The following is a 22,236-nucleotide window of genomic DNA, read 5'->3' as shown; positions in this document are numbered from 1 at the left end:
GCATCTAAGGAGATGATTGTGTGAAATTGAAGATAATCAACATCAGTTTGTTTATATGGTGGATTGCGTTGATGAGTTTCCATATATTGAACTACCAAACATGCCTGGGATGAAGCCTATTTGGTTATGGTGGATGGTATATTTAGAGAGTTCTTGGATTCGTTTTGCAAGTATTTTATAGAGTATTTTTGCATCAATGTTCATAAGAAAGATAGGTCTGAAGATCTCTTTTTCATTGGGTCTTTGTGTGGTTTAGGTATCAAGGTGACTGTGTCTTCATAGAATGAGTTTAATAATGTTCTTTCTGTTTCTGTTGAGGAATAGTGTGAAAAGAATAGAAGTTAACTTTTCTTTGAAGGTCTGGTGGAAATCTGCACTGAAACCTTCTGACCCTGGGCTTTTTTTTTGGAAAGGAGACTTTGAGGACTGCTTCTATTTCCTTGGGGAATATAGGACTATTCAACCTATTTACCTGATCTTGATTTGTGGTAAATGGAATCTATCAAGAAAATTGTCCACTTTATTTAGATTTTCAAATTTGTGGCATTTAGGCTTTTGTAGTAAGACCTAAGGACTCTTTGGCTTTCCTCAGTGTCTGCTGCTATGTCCACCTTTTCATTTCTGATTTATCTGATTTGGAAAGTTTCTCTCTGCAATATAGCTAGTTTGGCTAAGTGTAGTTCTGTTGTGTAGATTTTGGAAACAACCCAAATATCCCTCAGCGGAGGAATGGACACAGGAAGAAGTCAAAGTATCACTAATCACAGAAGATATGATAGTATACTTGAGTGACTCTATAAATTCTACCAGAGAAGACTGATAAACATCTTCAACAAAGTGGTTGGATACAAAATGAACTAAAAAAAAAAAAAAATCAGTAGCCCTCCTGTATACAAAAGACAAAGGGCTGAGAAAGAAATTGGGGAAACAACACCCTTTACAAAGGCCACAAATAACATAAACTACCTTGGTGTGACTCTAACCAAGCATGTGAAAGACCTGTATGAAAAAAAAAAACTTTAAGTCTCTGAAGAAAGAAATTGAAGAAGATATCAGAAGATGGAAAGATCTCCCATGCTCATGAATCAGTAGGATTAACATAGTAAAAAGGGCCATCCTACCAAAAGTAATCTACAGATTCAGTGTAATTCCCATCAAAATACCAACACAATTCTTTACAGAACTTGAAAGAACAATTCTCAATTTCATATGGAAAAAAGCAAAATTGCTAAAACAACCCTGTACAATAACAGATCTTCTGGAGATATCTCCATCCCTGATCTCAAGCTGTACTATACACCAACAGGAATAAAAACAGCATGGTATTGGCATAGAAACAGAATGGTGAGTCAATGAAATCGAGAGAATATCCAGAAATAAACCTACACACCTACAGATACTTGATTTTTTGACAAAGAAGTTAAAACAATACAATGGAATAAAGAAAGCATATTCAACAAATGATGCTGGTCTAATTGGGTATCTACATGTAGAAAAGTGAACATAGATCCATATTTTCACCCTACACAAAACTAAAGTCTAAGTGGATCAAAGACTTCAACATAAAGCCAGACATACTAAAATTGTTATAAGAAGAAGTGGGAAAGAGCCTTGACCTCATTGGCACAGGAGACAACTTCCTGAACAGAACACCAACAGCACAGGCTCTAAGATCAACAATCAATAAATGGGACCTCATGAAACTGAAAAGTTTCTGTAAAGCAAAGGACACTGTCATGAGAACAAAACATCAGCCTACAAATTGGGAAAGGATCTTCACAAACCTTGTATCTGACAGAGGGTTAATCTCCAGAATATAAAAAGAACTGAAGAAGTTAAACACCAACAAAAAGGGTAATTAAATTAAAAAATGGGGTACAAAGCTAAACAGAGAATTTTTAATAAAGGAATATTGAATGGCAGAGGAACACCTAAAAAATGTTAAAGGTCCTTAGTCATCAGGGAAATATAAATCAAAGTGACCCTGAGATTTCACCTTACACACATCAGAATGGCTAAGATAAAAAAAAAACCTCAAGTGACAACACATGCTGGAGAGGATGTGGAGAAATGGGAACCTTCCTTCACTGCTGCTGGAAATGAAACCTTGTACAACCACTTTGGAAATCAATCTGGCACGTTCTCACAAAATTGTGAATATTGCTACCTTAAGATCCATATATACCACTCCCAGGCATATATCCAAACTATGCTCAAATATACAACAAGGACATTTGCTCAACCATGTTCACAGCAGCTCTATTCATAATAGACAGAAGCTGGAAACCACCTAGATGTCCCTTAGAGGAGGAACGGATACAGAAATTGTGGTACATTTACACAATGGAATACTATTCCGCTATTTAAAAGCAAGGAAATCATGAAACTTGTAGTCCAATGGTGGTAATTAGAAAAGATCATCTTTAGTGAGGTAGCCCAGAAGCAGAAAGACACGAATGGTATATACTCACTTATAAGTGGATATTATCCAAATTATATGGAACAAACATACTAAAATCTCTACTCCTAAAGAAGCTAAAAACTAGGAAGACCCTAGCAAAGATGCTCAATCTTCGTTCTGAAGGACAAATGTGATAGTCATTGGAAGCACAAAAAGACAGGGAACAGGACAGGAGCCTAACAGATATGGCCTCTGAAAATCTCTACTGATCAAGGTGTAGAAGCAGAGGTTGAGACTCATAGCCAAATTACAGGTAGAATGCAGGGAATCTTATGAAAGACAGGGGAGATAGAAATACCTGGAAGGGACAGGAGCTCCAAAATGAGACCAACAGAGCCTCCCCTGCACCTCCTAAAAAAAAACCTGAGCCCTATGCGACCTGCAGAAACTGATATCCCAATCATGGAGAACACATGGTGAGGACCTAAAACCCTAGCTCAAATATAACCCATAAACTCAGTCTCCAAGTGGGTTCCCTGATAAGGGGAGCCAGTGCTTTCTCTGACATGAACTCAGTTACGGGCTTTCTGGTCACCTCTCCCTTGGCAGTGCAGCTTTGTCATGCCACAGAGGAAAACAATGCAACTAGTCTTGATGAGATCTGATAGGCTAAGGTCAAATAGAAGGGGAGGAAGACCTTACCAATCAATAGACCAGGGGAGGGGCATAAGGGGAATAAAGGGAGGGAAGGTGAGATTGGGAGGAGATACATAGGGGGATACAATCAGGACACAAATTGAATTTATTGTTATAAATGATAATAATTTAAAAAATTAAAAAGAAAGTGGAGAGGTCTAATAGTAGCAACTTATCAGCACATGTGAAAATTTTAGAACAAAAAGAAGCATACACATGCAAGAGGAATAGAAACTCAAGGCTGAAATCAATAAATTTAGAAATAGAGCAATATAAAAAATCAACAAAACTAAGGGTTGGCTCTTTCAGAAAATCAACAAGATAGATAAACACTTAACTAAATTACTAAAAGGCAGGGAGAGAATATTCAAACCAACAAAATCAGAAATGAAAAGGGGAATATAAAATAGACACTGAGGAAATCCAAAGAATTATTAGGTTTTACTTTAAAACCTGTACTCCAGCAAATTGGAAAATGTCAATGAAATGAAAGATTTTCTTAATAGATACCACTTACAAAAGTTAAAACAAGATCAGATAAACAATTTAAATAGACTTATAACCCCTAAGACAAAAGATGCAGTCATTAAAATTCTCCTAACCAACAAAAAGCCCAGGTTCAGATGATTTTAGAGCAGAATTTTACCAGACTGTCAAAGAAAAGCTAATACCAATATTCTTCAAAATATTCCACAAAATAAAAACAGAAGAAACATTGCAAAACTCATTTTATTACAGCACAGTTACCCTGAAACCTAAACCACACTCAACAAAGAAAGAGAATATCAGACCAATCTCCCTTATGAACAGTGATGCAAAAATATTCAATAAAATACTCACAAACCCATTTCAAGAACACATCAAAACATCATCCAGGGATGAAGGCTTCCTTCCAGGGATGAAGGGATGGGTGAGCATACAAATATTCATCAATTTTATGTAGTGTATAAACAAAATGAAAGAAACATAACACACACACACACACACACACACACACCTGATCATCTCATTAGATGCTGAAAAAGCCTTTGACAAAATCCAACACCATTTCATGTTAATAGTCTTGGAGATGCCATGAGCTATATCTGAGCAGGGCTTCTAGCTTATATCCATGAATGATCATTCATTGGAATATCAGTCTCAGAAAAATCCCCTGTGCCCAGAAATTTTGGTTCTGTTGCTCTCCTTGTGGAGCTCTTGTCCTCTCCAAGTCCCACTATCTCCCCCTTCTGTCATAAGATTCCCTGAAATCTGCCCAAAATTTGGTTAAGAGTTTCAGCATCTGCTTTGATACACTGCTGATTAGAACCCCTGCTCAGATGTAGCCCATGACAGCTCAGTATCCAAGGTGGGTTCCCTAGTAAGGAGAACAGGAACTGTCTCTGACATGAACTTAGTGGCTGGCTCTTTGACTCCCCCCATCCTGAGGGGGAAGCAGCCTTCCCAGACCACAGAAGAGGATAATGCAGCCAGTCTGGATAAGACCTGATAAGTTAGGGTCAGTTGGAAAGGGTAGAGGACCTCCCCTATCAGTGGACTTGGAGAGGTGAATGGGAGGAGATGAGGGAAGAAAGGTGGATTGGGAGGGAATGAGAGAGGGGACTACAGCTGGTATACAAAGTAAAAAAAAAAACAAAAAACTGTAATTAATATAAAAAACAAAGTGTCTTGGCAACATCAGATATACAAGGTGCATACCTAAATACAATAATGGTTATATATATATATATATATATATGCTAACAGCAAACTAAGTGGAGAGAAACTTAAAGCAATTCTACTAAAATCAGAGACAAGAAAATGCTGCAAACAATCTCCATATCTATTCAATATAATGTCTGAAGTTTTAAGAAGCGCAATAAGACAAGAAGAACAAAGAGGTAAAATTGGAACAAAAAAAAAAAAGAAACCAAGGTGTTGCTTGTAGCAGATGATATGATTGTATAGATAAGTGTACCCAAAAATTCTACCATGGAACTCCTACAGCTAATAAACACTTTCATCAAAGAGGCTGGATACAAAATTAACTAAAAAACAAAACAAAAAAACAAACAAACAACAACAACAAAACATCAGTAGTTTTTCTGTATATAAATGATGAACAGGGTGGAGAAGAAATTAGGGAAACAACACACTTCATAATAGTCACAAATAATATGAAATATCTTGGTGTAACTCTAACAAAGCAAGTAAAAGAACTGTATGACAAGAACTTTAAGTCTCTAAAGAAAGAAATAGAAGATGTCAGAAGATGTAAATTCTCCCATGATCATGAATCAATAAGATTAACATGGTAGAAATGGCCATCTTACCAATCTGAGAGTGACCCTAGCTAAAACTCTTAGAAATATGGGATATGGAACCTAGCAAGGCTACCAGTCGAGGGATGGGAATACCAATTTCCACCCTCAAAGCTTTGATCCACAATTTCTTCTGCCCATAAGACTTGCAGGGAAAAGAGGGAGCAGAAATTGAGGGACTGGTCAACCAACGACTTGCCCAACTTCAGATCCCTGCTATGAGAGAGAGCTCATCCCTGAAACTACTACTGATACTCCGCTATGCTTGAAGACAGGAGCCTAGCATAACTGTCATCTGAGACGCTCCACCCAGCAGCTGATGAAAACAGATGCAGATATAGCCAAATATTAGGCAGAACTTTAAAAACCTTGTGCAAGATGGGTAGGAAGGATTGAAGGAGCCAGAGAGATTGAGGACACTACAAGGAAAGCTACAGAATACACTAACCTGGGACCACAAGGGCTCACAGAGACAGGATCACCAACCAGAGAGTATCCATGGTATGGATCTACCCTCTTCTTCTGCCACCCCACATATGTAAGAGATGTGCAGATTGGTCATCAAGTGGGACTTCTAGCAGCAGGAGCTGGGGCTGCCTCTGATTCTGTTGCCTGCCTTTGCATCCCTCTCCCTTAATTGGGTTGCCTTCTCTAGCTTCAGTGGGAGAATAGTCTAGTCATATTTGACATGCCAACGTGGGTTGATATAAATGGGAGGTCTTCCCTTCTCTAAATAAAAAGAGAGGGAGTAGGAAAGGGAGTAGGGAGAGAAGAACTGAGAGGAAAGGGAAAAGAGAAAGCTCATATTGGCCTTATTTATAGTGACCTAAATCTGGAAACATCCTAGATAGCTATCAATTGATAATGCTTAAGTAAATACTGGTATATACATATCACATACTAATTCAAAACACTAAGAACAAAAGAAAGAGCTGGTGATTAATGGATACTCTAACTTGGATGACTCACTAGGGAAGTAGGATGAATGTAAGCTAGTCCAAAAGATAAACATTGTTAACGTTGTCAATATGATATAATTACAGAAATAGATTGCAATTTAGTGATTTCTAGGAATGGAGAGGAGACAGAATTGAAAGAACTTGGATGCTGCTATAAAAAAAGAGCATCGATGATCATTTTCAGTAGGTCCCTGTTTTCTGATGATAGTGCATTAATATTTGCATGCTGAGTGAGAGATTGAAAGACACTTGTGAAAAAAAATTACTCAACTTAACCTCTGAGCCATCTCTCCAGCCTGAAAGGAAAAGAGGATGGACATCAGAAGAGGGGAGAAAACAGGGAACAGGACAGGAGCTTCCCACAAAGAGCCTATGAAGGGTTCTACCCCGCAGGGTATCAAGGCAGATGCTGAGACTCATGGCCAAACTTTGGGCAGAGAGCAGGGAATCTTATGAAAGAAGTTGGAGATAGTAAGACCTGGAGAGGACAGGAGATCCACAAGGAGAGCAACAGAACCAAAAAATCTGGGCACAGGGGTCTTTTCTGAGATTGATACTCCAGCTAAGGACCACTCATGGAGATGGCCTAGAACCCTTACACAGAGGTGTAAGGGCAGTTCAGTGTCCAAGTGGGTTCCATAGTAATGGGGACAGGGACTGTCTCTGACAGGAACTGATTGGCCTGCTCTTTGATCACCTCCCCTGAGGGGGAGCAGCCTTACCAGGCCACAGAGGAAGATAATGCAAACACTCCTGATGAGACCTGATAGACTAAGATCAGAGAGAATTGGAGGAGGATCTCCCTTATCAGTGGACTGAGGGAGGGGCATGGATAGGAAAAAGAGAGAGAGGGTGGGATTGGGAGGGGAAGAGAGAGGGCGCTATAGGGGGGATACAAAGTGAATAAAATGTAATAAATAAATAAATTTACTTCTACAAGAATCTGAATAGAAAGTACATAATATATTTCAGTACTAACATTATTTCTCTTTATTTAAAGAATTTCCTTCTACTTTTTGCATTTTATTTATTATTATTGTATGTATATGCTTGCATTTAACATGTATAATATGTATATATACAAATATAGGCATATGTGTACCATAGTGTGTAAGCCATGGCATACATGTGAATATCAGAGATCATCTGTTAAGAATCTGTTCTGTCCTTCCAACCTAAGCTCCAAGAATTTTCCTCAGATTATCAGGTTTGCTTTAATAAATGTGATTGTATAATTGTCTCAGTAAGAAAGATTAATTAGAAAAGTTTCTTTGCACATAAAAATAATGAAATTAAAGCAGCAATACAAGGACATTGGTTTTATCTTTTGAGATATGAAATGACCTTAGACACTTGGCCTTGGGAACTGTGGTGGATTTCTGGATGAAACAAGCCAGGTTGTTCTACATGTATAATCAACATATAATGCTTTCTATTTCTGTATTTTGAAATTAATCAACAAGTGTTCATGAAAATGTTAAAGCTTGAACCAATGAAATCTTAGAAAAGGACTGAAGAAAAAAATCTTTTTTTTTTTTTTGGCCTATTTGCTTATCAAATCAAGAATCTCTTCCATTATTTTTTAACCTGAAGGTCTTTTGAAATCTTTATTTTAAGAAGATGTTCATGTTGAAAGTATTATAGAAATTATAAAGAAATAAACCTACTGTGAAATAAATTTACTGTGAGCTGGGTTATACCATCAAAATAATTTTAGCTATGTTGAAGTTGTTTGAAATTATTTATAAAATGATATGTAAATTATTTCTTTGGTTTTTGTTTTTGTTACATAGACTTTCTATGTACCATGGACTGGTCATAACCAACTTGTCTCTCTCTCTCTCTCTGTATCTATGTGTGTGTGTGTGTGTGTGTACGTGTGTGTTAACTTTGGGGTTGTGGCAAGTTAGTACTAATTTTACATATTTTTAGTTAATGCTTGGTCAGGGAAAAAAATCTTATTTTAAGAAAACTATAAAGATTAGATAAAACTAAATCCATTTCAGTAAACATATGCCCAGATGGTGAATCAATATTTTTATTTCAGTCACTCAATAAATAATTTATAATGCAATTTAATCTTGTATAATCTTTCAAAATGAAATAAAACATCTTGTTGTTTGTCCTTTTCATAAAACAAGTAATGTTAAATAGTATTATAGTAGATATAGATTTTTTAAAGGTCAAATGTTTTAAGTCTATCCATAAAAAAAATACCACAGTTTTTCTTAGTTTATCTTCATTCTCCAAAATTATAGGAGGAAAAACAGTACAACTTGCTGCTTTGTTAATGTAGATAAAAGGTTACAAACACACATACACACACACACACATATTTGCACACACACATAGAGTCGTGTGGTAATAAGGCCATGATATCATTTCCTTTTTTTTCGTTTTTAATTTTTGAGATTATGATTACAATATTTCTCTTTTCCCCTTCCTCCTTCTTAACATTTCATATATTTCTCCATGCTCCTTTTCAAATTCATGTTTTTTCATTAATTGTTATTGTGTGTGTCCTAAACATATTAGTTCATTTTCTATAATGTTACTTGACCATTTGATTCTGGACAATTAATTACTGTGTTATATCCTGGGGGTGACTATTTTCTATTTGGAAACTCTTTGGAAACCAAAGTTGTCATTAATTTATGCTCTGGAAAAAATTTTTTTTTCATGACAGGTTTTTCTCAGTGTAGCCTTGGCTGTCCTGGACATGCTTTGTAGACTCTGAACTCCCTGAAATCTGCTTGCCTCTGCCTCCAGGAGTGCTGAGATTACAGGTGTGCACCACACCCTACTACTCTGGGCAATTCTTAATCTAATCAGATTATCAATCTAAATTAACTAAAACAGCAACCTTTTCAAATTTTAACCAAAGTATCAGTATATATTTAAAGAGGGCTCACTTATGTGGCCATTAGTAGGAGGCCATAGTTCTTCAGTTTATGTTCTACTTTCATTTTTGTTGCCCTGAATCCCATTACAAAAAGCAACATAGGGAAGAAACAGATTAAATGGTTTACAACTATAGGTTACAGTCCATTATTACAGGAGGTCAAGGCAGAAACTTAAAACATTGTATCCACAGCGAAGAGCAGAGGTGGGATTGCGGCAGTGGGCAAGTTTTCAGGTAGCAGCCTGTGGTGGGATCCAGGAAACCAAAGTATGTCATAGTGCTGTCCTGACTGACCATCACTGAGACATAGAAATAGGCATTAAGATCAGGAATGCCATTAACTGGAAAATGCAAGATGTGGGAGCTTATGTGAGCTTTGTGGTAATATTAAATATACTTCAATCTGTTACAACTGAACCTTCTGGTCTGAAGTCTGATACCAACATCTTTGGTAGTTTTAACGTGCCTTCAAGCAAGACCAGTTTTAATCAAGAAAATGAGATATGGTGTGAAGCTGCAGTTCCCCATTCCTTGTCCTTTATAATTATAGACAGACAGACAGAGTCCAGAGTTTCCATATGTTCACAGAAACAGAAATCCACTGATATCAGACTTATGAACCAGGAGCTTCAAGCCCAGATGATGTCAACAATGAAACCTCTGAGGGAAACAGCACCCTTTGAAGAGGTGATTACTATCAAGCCAGAACCCGATGATCTCATTGATGAAGACCTCAGTTTTGTGCAAGAGAATCCATTATCTCAGCAGAAACCTGCAGTGACATGTACATATGGTTCTTCTCAACCTTCCATTGAGATTTATCAACCATCTGCAAGTAGAAATGCAGATACTGGAACTCATTTAAGCAGAATGAAACGTCAGTAGTTGCAAAACCGGATTCAAGGCCAAGCAACTGTTAACACACAGGACATTTGTATGAACCAGACCTGCTTAGCAGCATAGAAGAAACTGAGCTCCTTCTTTAGAAATAACTTACATAGATTAATATTGAGGACAGAAACTTTCAGGAAAGAAATGTGCCTGTTGTAAGTTTAGCTGTTAAAGTTAAAAAAAGGGGGGGGGGAGAAAGGGAAAGAAAAGAAATTGTCATGATGGAGAAGAGGAGGAAGATGTTGATTATGGATCCCAGAGAGGAAGCATATCCAGTAACTTGTGTGTACCAGCAAAGCCTGAGAGGAATTCCACAGTACCACACATTGCCAGGTGTTCCCAGAATCTGAACTTCTCAAGAAGAGTTACTAGCAGAAATGAAAGCAGGAATATTTAGTAAAATTGAGGATGAGGATACGTGTTACCATCCCATTTCATGTGCAAAGTCTTCCCCAATTGTCCATTTGTAGAAAAGTGTTTGTCTGTGCATCCAAATTCTAAATATTATGCAAAATGTACTGAACCAGATTGTTCCTTCACTAACATAAGTAAAATTCTAGTATTGACCCCCAAACTAGTTTCATCACCATTGCCACCTTCTAATGGTAAGCTCATCTCTTACATCTCACCTTGTAACAAAATGCAATGAATGTCCCCTCTACCATTCAAAACATTGTAGATTTAATACTCAGACTGTGTTTATCATCCCACCAATAACTACTGTACCAAAAGGGATGTGTTGAAATTAATTTGATCTCAAACAGTAAATGAAAGCCTGATCATACCTGGCAGAAAATCCTTCAGTTTGAAAGCTTTTGTTATCTAATGAGAGATCATCTTCAGAACTTGTCATGTCTTTGATATTTAAAATATATTGAATTCATATTATGAATTTTATTACCTAACTGGTGTGTAATTTTTTTAAGTTTGTAAGTTTATTAAGTGTTTTCAAAATTGTTTGTTTTCACTATGGAAAGCATAATGTATGAAAAGCAAAATTCTATGAAAGTGCTTGTGGCATGTTTGGAAAAAATAGACATACTATTATATAAATATTTGCTATTAAGATATGGTGATTTTTTTATTTGTAATGAAAGCAGTGTGAAGACATATGCATACAAAATTCATTTCCCTCTAATTGTTCTCATACATATGACACGATTTTTAAAGTTAGCAATAAAAAAATCACAGATTATTATTCCAGCATTTCAATGTGAACAAAAACTATATTTTTGGAATGGTAAAGAAAAGTTTCTCTCATATGTGCCAAGTGGACAGCAGTGATCTAATTTAATTAATCAAATATCACTATTCAAAGGATTCATGATTAATGAATGAAATGTTAAATGCATTCTTTCCATTAAAAATTTGTTATATTTTGTTCTCTGACACTGAAAAAACAGAGTGCTACAAATAGACCCATTCTGCTCAAAATCCTTTTTTTTTTTTCAGCCAAACAAATCCACAGGGACTTAAGAACAACATATTATCTGGATAGTGTATCATGAAGCTCAACAAGACAAAAGTCACAAAATAATTGGCAATATAAAGGGTAATTTCAGACTTAGGTGATAAATGCTTATTTAATAATTGAAGAAATTATACCCCATAACCAGAATGGTACAAGTTGGGATAAGGTGAGGTGAGGTGTAGTTTAGGAGGATTTATGACGTTCTTTATGATTTCCACTGTCAAGAACTGAGATTAGTGCTTGGTTCCTGAGTTCTAATTTAAGGTACATGTTTGTCTTTAGCAGGGAAAAGTGATATTTAGACACTTTTAGGAACAGAATTGTTGGTGTATCGATTTAGCTTAATGTTATATTTCATATGTTGGGTTTATAACAGAAAGAAGTATTCAAATATAATTCTGACATGTCAAAAGGATAGAAATCAGTCTGTCTGGTCTCACTGAAGAATTTTTAGTCTCAAAGCACCATGAAGATTTATACAGTGACTTATTTAATTCTAAAAATTCCTGAAAGTTCCACATTTCCTTTCAGTCTACCCTGCCTCACTCTAAGGACCCTGTTAACAGTCTAGGTGATTATAATAGGATGAATTAAATTGTAAAGTGAACTATACCTAAATATCAAAGATTACCAAAATTCATTTAGCCCAAAACCTGATGATAGAAAAAAAAAATGTTTCTAGAACCATAGTAGTGTGTTCTGAGAAAGAAAGAGTTAAAATTATTCTAAAGGTGAAGAACAATAAACGCCAGAATCATAATCTTGAAGGCATTTTAAGTCTTTAGTCTGTTTGGAAACAGGTGGTTTTACACACACACACACACACAACCACAAATGAAGGAGTACAAGGAAAATCTCTTAATTTTGTAATAAAGAGCATTCTAACTTCAAATAGTATCATGGGTGACATACCTTACAGGGCTAATTTTTTATCAAATTATTGAATGAAATATACATAAACTATATTGTACTCAAAATCCAAAAAGAGGGCACTTTCCAATAATTCCAATGACATTCCTTCCATAATCTAGAAATAAACAATAATAATCAGTTCAGTATTCACTTGATGTTTCTTCTTTTGTTTCATTCAACTTTTGCTTTGTTCACTTATTTTTGTTCTATTGTCCTCAATAATTGTAAATTTAGACTTCTATCTAAATTGTAGGCAGAGGTATTTTTTTCCTTTTCCTTTTATCCTCATAGGTCACAATGTATGATAGATGCTCAATGAATGGCTGGAAATAAAATGATATCATACTATTGATACCAAAAGACACAAGGTTTTATCATCATCATCATTATTATTATTATTATTATTATTGAGTCAAAGCACTTCACTCAGATTATTAGGGGAAGACTGGAGATATCCATGCTGTCTTCTCGCCTCTGCAGGGCAGATCATAGTCATCTCTCCATTGCTAAGAGTAAATGCTAAGTTTATCTGGTTCTAATCACACTCTCCTATCTCTGCAGCCTGCCATAAAATACAATCTTGATTGTAAGATTACTGTGTATTTACATTTGTGCTGATCAATAAGAGTGAAAGCCATAGTTATTCTCTTTAAAAGCTGTAGTTTAGCTCTTCCTTAGGGTCCTCCTTGTTTAGCTTCTTTAGGACTCTAGCTTTTAGTATGTTTATCCTATATTATATGGCTAATATCCACTTATAAGTGAATAGATACCATATGTGTCTTTCTGCTTCTGGGATACCTCACTCAGGATGATCTTTTCTAGTTCCCACCATTTGCCTGCAAATTTTATGATTTCCTTGTTTTCAAATGCTGAGTAGTATTCCATTGTGTAAATGTACCACAATTTCTGTATCCATTCCTCCTTTGAAGGACATCTGGGTTGTTTCCAGAGTCTGGTTATTACGAATGAAGCTGCTATGAACATAGTTGAGCAACTGTCTTTGTTGTATGGTTGAGCATCTTTCAGATATATGCCCAAGAGTGGTATAGCTGACATGAACACAGTGGCTGGCTCTTTAATCACATCCCCCTGGGGGATGCAGCCTCGCCAGGCCACAGAGGAAGAAAATGCAGCCAGTCCTGATGAGACCTGATAAGTTAGGGTCAGATAGAAGGTGAGGAGCTCCTCCCCTATCAGTGGACTAGGGAAGGGGCATAGGGCTAGATAAAGGACGGTGGGTGGGACTGGGAGGAGATGATGGAGGGGGATAGAGCTAGGATACAAAGTGAATTATTTGAAATAAATAAATAAATAAATTTAAAATAAAGAAAAGCTTGTAGTTTAATCATGTGGGTATTAAATGAGAGAATGTGAGGATTTAATGTTTTATAATTATTATTGTTATTATTGTGTGTGTATGATATAGTGGAGAAGAAGAAAGAGGAAGGGGGAGAAGAAGAAGGAGAAAGAAAATGAGAAGAAGGAAATAGAGGAGGAAGAAAAGGAGGAGAAATAGGAGGAAGATGAGGAGCATGAAGAAGAGAAAAAGGAGGAGGAAGGATATATGGATCTTGCAAGCTTTTACCTGCTGGCCTAAATAGCATTTTATCTCACTGGCCTAAAATGTCTTGATAGAAGGTAAAAATAGTACATGTTATGAACTTAGAGAAAGCAGAATACGTAGAGTTCACCTGGCTAAACGGGGTGTTTTGGAATAGAAGCAATTAAAAATTAACTTTAAGCGAGGGGAACAAGGACTATTTCTAACAGGAACTCAATGACTGGCTCTTTGGTCTCCCCACCCCCGAAGGGAGGAGCAGTCCTGTTAGGCCACAGAGGAGGGCTTTGCAGCCAGTCCTGAAAGTATCTGATAAAACAGGATCAGATGAATGGGGAGGAGGTCCCCCCTATCAGTGGACTTGGAAAGGGGCATGGTGGAGATGAGGGAGGGAGGGAGGGACTGGGAGGGAATGAGGGATCGGGACACGGCTGGGATACAGAGTTAATAAAATGTAACTGATAAAAAAAATAATAATAAAAAAAGAAAAAAAAAGAAATTAACTTTAAAATATTTAACTCATAATAGTATCCATGCAAGTACTAAGAGGGGTAATGAATTTGAAGCTCTCAAATTGTGCCTTAAGCAAAGTAAGCAATCAATCAGGAGACTATGCTATGAAAAAAATGAGAGCAAATGAGAAATAGGAGGGATGGATACAGAAATTATGGTACATTTAACTACTCATCAATTAAAAACAAAGGAATTATGAAATTTGCAGTCAAATGGTGGGAACTAGAAAATATTATCCTGAATGAAGTATCCCAAAAGCAGAAAAACACACATGATATATACTCATTTATAAGTGGAAATTAGACATATATTACAGGATAACCATACTAAAATCTGCACACCTAAAGAAGCTAATAAAGAAGGAGGACCCTGGGTAAGATGATCAAGCTTCATTTAGAAAGTCAAATAGAATGGACATCGGAAGAGGGAAAAAACTGACAACAGGACAGGATCCTATCACGGAGGGCCTCTGAAAGACTCTACCCAGTAGGGTATCAAAACATATACTGAGACTCATAGCCAAACTTTGGGTAGAGTGCAGGGAATCTTATGAAAGAAGGGAGAGATAGAAAGACCTAAGGAGACAGGATCTCCACAAGGAAAGCAGCAGAACCAAGAAATCTGGGCACAGGCACAGAGGTCTTTTCTGAGACAGATACTCCAACCAAGTATCATGAATGGAGATAACCTAGAACCCCTGCACAGAGGCAGCCATGACAGCTCAGTGTCCAAATGAGTTCCCTTTAAGGGGAACAGGGGCTGTCTCAGGCATGAACTCAGTGGCTGTATCTATGATCACTTCCCCCTAAGGGGGGAACAGCCTTACCAGGCCACAGAGGAAGACAATTCAGCCAGTCCTGATGAGACCCGATAGGCTAGGGTCAGATGGATGGGGAGAAGGACTGCCTTATCAGTGGACTAGGAGAGAGGCAAGGGAGGAAAAAAGGGGGAAGGGTGGGATTTTGAGAGTTTGAAGGAGGGAGGCAACAGCTAGGATACAAAGTAAATAAATTGTATCTAAAAAATAAATTATAAAAAAGAAGATTAGCTTAAAAAGAAGAGAAAATTTTTGTGAGCTAAGGAAGGGCAGAGAGACAGAACTAACTTTTCCAATAATCCAAGAAAGCTCTTAAAAGTCACATAGTAAATTTCCACAACTAGAAATAACTGAGAAATTGAAATTTCATTAAGGGGAAGTACAACACAAAATGCATGCTGTAAAATGAACACCTTAGGGGACATAATGATACAGATTTCATAGCATCACAGAGCAATAAAGAATCTTGAAATATCATGTGTCCTTTCCTGTGATCTTCCTGAAAAATTTTACCTCTGTCATCCCAGACAAGAATCTCTCCTGTTTGAAATCAAAATGCAAAACAGCCCAGAGGTAATTCCACAACCTCTGAAGTAATGTATTCTGATGTTTGACAGCCTTCACTGCCAGTAAGTTCTTCTCAAACTTTCTTTTGCTATACTGCCATTTCCTGTGTCTCCACCCTCTCTGCAGATGGGGAGCATCTGGTCCTAATGATTGTCCTTCAGGTCCTTGAAGATCATTACTAAGTCACCTCTTAGCCAGCTCTTCTAAGGACTGAACAGTCTCAATTCCCATTGGTTCTCTTCATCAACTGATTTTCCTGTTGTTTATCATCTCTTCTGGAATCATTTCATAATAAGAAAAACACTCCTACTATCCTTCATGCCAAACAGTCATACAAGTAAATCCCCAATTAACGAGAGAGAGAGAGAGAGAGAAAGAGGCAGAGAGAAAGAGAGAGAGAAAGAGAGAGAGAGAGAGAGAGAGAGAGAGAGAGAACATTTATCTGCATAAGATCCTCAGGCCAAGATTAAAAAAAATAAATAAAATAAATTAAAAAAAAACTAGCCTCTTTTGCTATTCTTGATTATAAACTAGTGGAAATTTTTACTTAACCTAAAAAGCAACATTTCCCGAAGGAATTGAACTATGTAGAAGAATTATTTCTGGTGTGGGCAAATATCAACATTTCTCAACTCAGTTTTTATGGGCAAATTGTGTAGTTAAGAAAAAAGTTACCATGGACATAAGAAATTTTGCTAACTTACACAGTGTGAGGCGAAGGTTACATTCCTGAACTCTGAACTCACCTTTCCCAGTTCTTTCCTGCAATGCAGATGCAGAAAAGATAAAAGGGACTGCCTCAGCCTTCAAGTTATAAAGTAACAAATTCCAAAATCTCAGTGACAAAGGCTGTTCCTGGGTTAAGAAAGGCATAACCAATTATACCAATATTTGACTTTTTAAATGCAGTTGTGATCTACAATATCAAACCCACAATTTAGGTGGAATATTTATTTATTACTTCGAAGATATTTTGTTTCTATAATTATAAATTTTGCCCTTAACAAATTATTGATAGAACATCTTTTCACTGATAACATGGGCAGCCACTAAAATTTAGACCTAAGCACCATACTACTTTCAATCCAGGAGAGCATCTTGAACTTTATTGTACTATGTGGGCCCTAGCAATTTCATAACTTCTTAATGTGGATAAGGAAGTATGCAAATGTGTTGTTGTTTGTGGAAGAAGTTGGCCCAATCACATACTTAAAAAAATTAATTTTGGGGAATCCGAGATGGTGGCGACCAGTGCACACTGTCTCTGAAGGGTAGAGGATCTGAAACTCCAAAAACTGAATACTCCAGACTCCAGAGACAGGCAGACCCAGTCTGCACTACAGGCTCCAGGAACAAAAAGCAAAGGTAACAGACCATCAGATGGCTAGAGGCCTACATAAGAATACAGGCACCAAAAATCAGGACATAATGGCTTCACCACAATCTAAAAACAAACAAACAAACAAAACAAAACAAAATTCTATTGCGGCTGAAACACTGGAAAATTATCTTAAACCTATAATCACACAGTTATTCAAGGAGCACATAAAGAGGAAATTAACAAAAAAATGGAGGCACTCACAAGTGGATATCAGATATATAATATAGGATAAACATGCTAAAATCTGTACACCTAAAGAAGCTAATCATGAAAGAGGACTCTGGCTAAGATGCTCAATCCCCATTCAGAAAGGCAAAGAGGATGGACATCAGAAGAGGGAGAAAACAGGAAGCAGGATAGAAGCCTACCACAGAGGGCCCCTGAAAGGCTCTACCCTGCAGGATATCAAAGCAGATGCTAAGAATCATAGCGAAACTTTGGGAAGAGTGCAGGGAATCTTATGAAAGAAGGTGGGGGGATAATAAGACCTGGAGAGGACAGGAGCTCCACAAGGAGAGCAACAGAACCAAAAGATCTGGGCACAGGGACTTTTCTGAGACTGATACTCCAACCAAGTGCTTCAACATAACACCAGACTCACTAAACCTCTTTGAAGAAAAAGAGGGAAAGAACCTTGAACTCACTGGCGCAGGAGATAACTTCCTGAACAGAATACCAACAGCACAGGCTCTAAGATCGACAATCAATAAAAGGGACATCGTGAAACTGAAAAGCTTCTGTAAGGCAGAGGACACTGTCATCAGAACAAAATGACAGCCTACAGACTGGGAAAGGATCTTCACCAATCCTATATCTGACAAAGGGCTAGTATCCAGAATACATAAAGAACTTCAGAAATTAAATACCAACAAAGCAAGTAATCCAATTAAAAAAAATGGAGTTCAGAGCTAAGCAGAGAATTCTCAGTAATGGAATATCAAATGGCAGAGAAACAAAAAATGTTCCATGTTCTTAGTCATCAGGAAGATGTAAATCAAAACGACCCTGAGTTTTCACCTTACACCCATCAGAATGACTAACAGCAAACACTCAAGTGACAATACATGCTGGAGAAGTTGTGGAGAAAGGGGAACCCTCCTCCATTGCTGGTGGGAATGTAAACTTATACAACCACTTTGGATATCAATCTGGTGCTTTCTCAGAAAACTAGAAATAGTGCTACCTCAAAATCCAGCCTTTTCCCCTCCTAGGTATATATCTAAAACATGCTCAAACATACTAGCACATTTTCTCAATCATGTTCATAGCAGCTCCTCTCATAATAACCAGGATCTGGAAACAACCTAGATGTCCCTTAATAGACGAATGCATACAGAAAGTGTCGTACATTTACACAATGGAATACTTCTCAGTTGTTCCATAAAAAGAGATCATGAATTTTGCAGCCGAATGTTTGCAAATTGAAAAAGATTATATTGAGTGAGGTAACCCAGAAACAGAAGACACACATGGTATATACTCACTCATAGGGGTTATTAGGCATATAATATAGGCCAAACATACTAACATTTTTATACTACTAAAGAAACTAAATAACCAGGAAGACCCTAGGAATGATGGTCAATCCTCCATCAGAAGGACAAACATGATAGACATTGGAAACAGAAGACAGGGAACAGGACTGGAGCTTAGCACAGAGGGCCTCTGTAAGATTCTACTGATGGAGATATCTAAGCAGAGGCTGAGACTCAGCCAATCTTTGGGCAAAGTGAATGGAATTTTATGAAAGAAGTGAGAAAGAGAAAGACCTGGAGGGGACAGGAGCTCCAAGAGGGAACCAACAGAGCCTTGAGGGCTCTGCATGATACCCTAACTAAGGACCATGCATAGAGAGGACCTAAAATCCCTGCTCAGATGTAGTCTCCAAGTGGGTTCCTAGTAAGGGGAGCAGGGGCTGTCTCTGGTATGAACTCAGAGTCAGACTCTCTGATCACTTGCCCCTTGGGTGGTGCAGTCTTGCCAGCCACAGAGGAATGTGGCCAGTCCTGATGAGACCTGATAGGCTAGGGTCAGATAGAAAAGAAGTTCCTCCCCTACCAGTGGACTAAGGGAGGGGCATTGGGGGAGAAGAGGGAGGGAAGTAGTGATTAGGAGGAGATGAGGGAGGGGGACACAGCCAGGATACAATGTGAAAAAAATTGTAATAAATAATAAATTAAAAATTAAAAAAAAAAATAAGTTGCCTTAGTCATGTCTTATCACAGCAATAGAAAAGTAAACAACACAAGGCAGAATGGAAGTGTTGGGAGAGAGAACTTGGAAAGCGATAGAGAAATGAAAGGGAAGTAGTATAATTGTATTTTAATTAGAATGGAAAAACAGGAGTCCTAGTCTGGCCTAAAGAGTGTTCCCAGAATTGCACCATTACCTAGGGGAGTGGAGTTTTCGCTTCAGTATCAGTGTCTGCCTTACCTGCTGCTCTTCTGCAAAAATGCTGCAAATGTGGCTCTGCTACCTCTTTCCTCCTACTCCTTATTTTCTTTTTCTTTTTCATTTTATTTTTAAAATGAGCACATGCATATTTACATTTTTGTATGCAGAGTTGCATAAATATGGGGGTGCACGTAGAGGCCAGAGCTCAACTTTAGGTGCCTTCTTTGATTTTGGAGCAAGTCTGTCATTAGTCTGAGACCTGTTTATTTTTGGCTAATCTTAACTGGAAAGTGAGCTCCAGTTATTAGCCTATCTACACTTCTCTTGTGCTGGGACTACAAATAGGTGCCCCCAATTATTTTTTATGTAGATTCTGTGAGTCAAACTCAGATCCAGTGGGGCAAGCACTAGCCCCTATTCCTTATGTTTTAAAGATGGAATCCTGAAGACACTTCAGACACCTTTTTCTCTTTTCTCTGAGAGGACTGCACCACACCTATACCCTAAGGGCTTCATTCTTCTTGCTGCATGTTTTCAGTCACAATCCTTGTGAGAAAGTCCAGAGAACCCACATGGAGAAAAATGGACTAGGATAACCTCACTGATCTTCTGGAGTTCATAAACAAGTGGCTTGCCCCTTGAGCTCTTTTCTGTTTACCCTCAGGTTGAGTCCCTGTACTTTGTCACTTTGGTTTCTGTCTCTCTGTAGCTTACGCACGTATTTAAAGAAAATATGTGCTGTGACGTTTCCTGCATTGTTATTTCACACTAACATGTTTTAAAGTTCTTATAGACTATTACTTGTTATTGAAAGGAATGTGAGTCATCCTGGTTGACCTAAATTTTCATAACAGAGTTATAAAAGAAATTAGAAATAAAACAAATAAATAAACATTAACATTTTAATCTTTAGTTTGCAATTTAAACAGCCCCTTCTGATATTTTATTGATTTAAGGCCATTTCTAGATGTTCCTTATCTTCTTTTCTCTTCTTTTTTCTTCTTTTGCTCAACTAAGGTTGTGCCTGAATAATCTGTTCAGTCAAAGAATTCTTTTTTTTTTTTTATTATCAGTTACATTTTATTAACTCTGTATCCCAGCTGTGTCCCAATCCCTCATTCCCTCCCAGTCCCTCCCTCCCTCCCTCATCTCCACCATGCCCCTTTCTAAGTCCACTGATAGGGGGGTACCTCCTCCCCATTCATCTGATCCTGTTTTATCAGGTATCTTCAGGACTAGCTGCAAAGCCCTCCTCTGTGGCGTAACAAGACTGCTCCTCCCTTCGGGGCTGGGGAGACCAAAGAGCCAGTCATTGAGTTCCTGTTAGAAATAGCTCTTGTTCCCCTCACTTTGGGAAACCAATTAGTTACTGAGCTACCACATGCTACATCTGAGCAGAGGTTCTAGGTTATATCCATACATGGTCCTTGGTTGAATGTCAGTCTCAGAAAAGACCCTGTGCCCAGATATATTTGGTCCTTGTGGAGCTCCTATTCTTTCCCCATCAGACTTCTTAGGTAAGAGACTCATATCCTGAGTGAATAATGTTGGTTTACTAAAGCAACAGAGTAGAGGTAACCTTGTTGTAGAAATCACTTGCTGACATTTTTGCACACTTTAAAAAATCTAGAATGAGAAAACACAGAAACCAAAGATCTAAGAGTGGTATGGTGCCCTTCAGTGACTATTAAATTTAACTCTCATGTAAGAACTACTCAGAAAATGCAACTTTAACAGTCTAAAAGGTTCTATATCAAGCTTTAAACAGCATAATGATTTTCCTAACCAACTGCTGCCAACAGTTTGACTGGGGGTCCCCAAGATGGCACTGGAAGTTCAGGGTTGATGGCAGTAGGAACTTTACCCAGTTGCTTTCACTGACAACTTTAGTACCTTAATAAGAATTCTCCACACTCAGACGATTACATGAGCTTGGTGGTCAGCTTATCATTGTGTCTTGCCAAAGGAAAAAACAATCACAGTTTTGTTTTGTTGCCTTGGAAAATGAAAAACACTACTGTAGCTCTGGGACAAGTAAATTGAACACCTAACAGCTTCACCCTTAGTACAGAACTTTTCAATGTCACAGAGATGCAGTCCTCAGAGAGTTCAAACTCACCATCTCTTGTCACTCTTTTCACAGAGGACTTTGCTCTGTAAATTCCTTGCAATATTTCAGACCTGATGAAGTAAAGTACAGTTTAAAAGCCCCATCTCTCAATCTGATGATTAATTTGCATTTCATAAATTCATTTCTTTACAGTCCTTACATTTACATTTGTGTATATTTTGTTTGCTTCAAAAATTATTTTTAAAAATTTTATTACATTTTTCCCATTTAAAGTCTGTTTTGTTAACAGCATCAGACAACATGAACAAAGCAAGTAGGATATGTTCATAACATGTTAAACCACAGGCATTCCCAGGAGCCCAGACTTATACACTGAAAATTTTTTTATTGTTCATCATTTCTA

The 22,236-nt window shown here is 37.5% G+C and overlaps 1 protein-coding gene and 1 pseudogene across 1 annotated transcript in view; one reads left to right on the top strand and one right to left on the bottom strand.

The window, feature by feature from the left end:
• Positions 1-22,236, bottom strand: part of Il1rapl2 (interleukin 1 receptor accessory protein like 2) — a 768,417-nt gene that overhangs the window by 118,987 nt on the left and 627,194 nt on the right. The gene's annotated exons all lie outside the window — the stretch shown is intronic.
• LOC110540091 (zinc finger CCCH domain-containing protein 14-like) lies at positions 9,607-10,892 on the top strand (annotated as a pseudogene).

Source organism: Meriones unguiculatus, chromosome X (assembly GCF_030254825.1).
Source record: "Meriones unguiculatus strain TT.TT164.6M chromosome X, Bangor_MerUng_6.1, whole genome shotgun sequence".
Taxonomy (NCBI): Eukaryota; Metazoa; Chordata; class Mammalia; order Rodentia; family Muridae; genus Meriones; species Meriones unguiculatus.
This window is presented reverse-complemented; position numbering and strand designations above follow the sequence as displayed.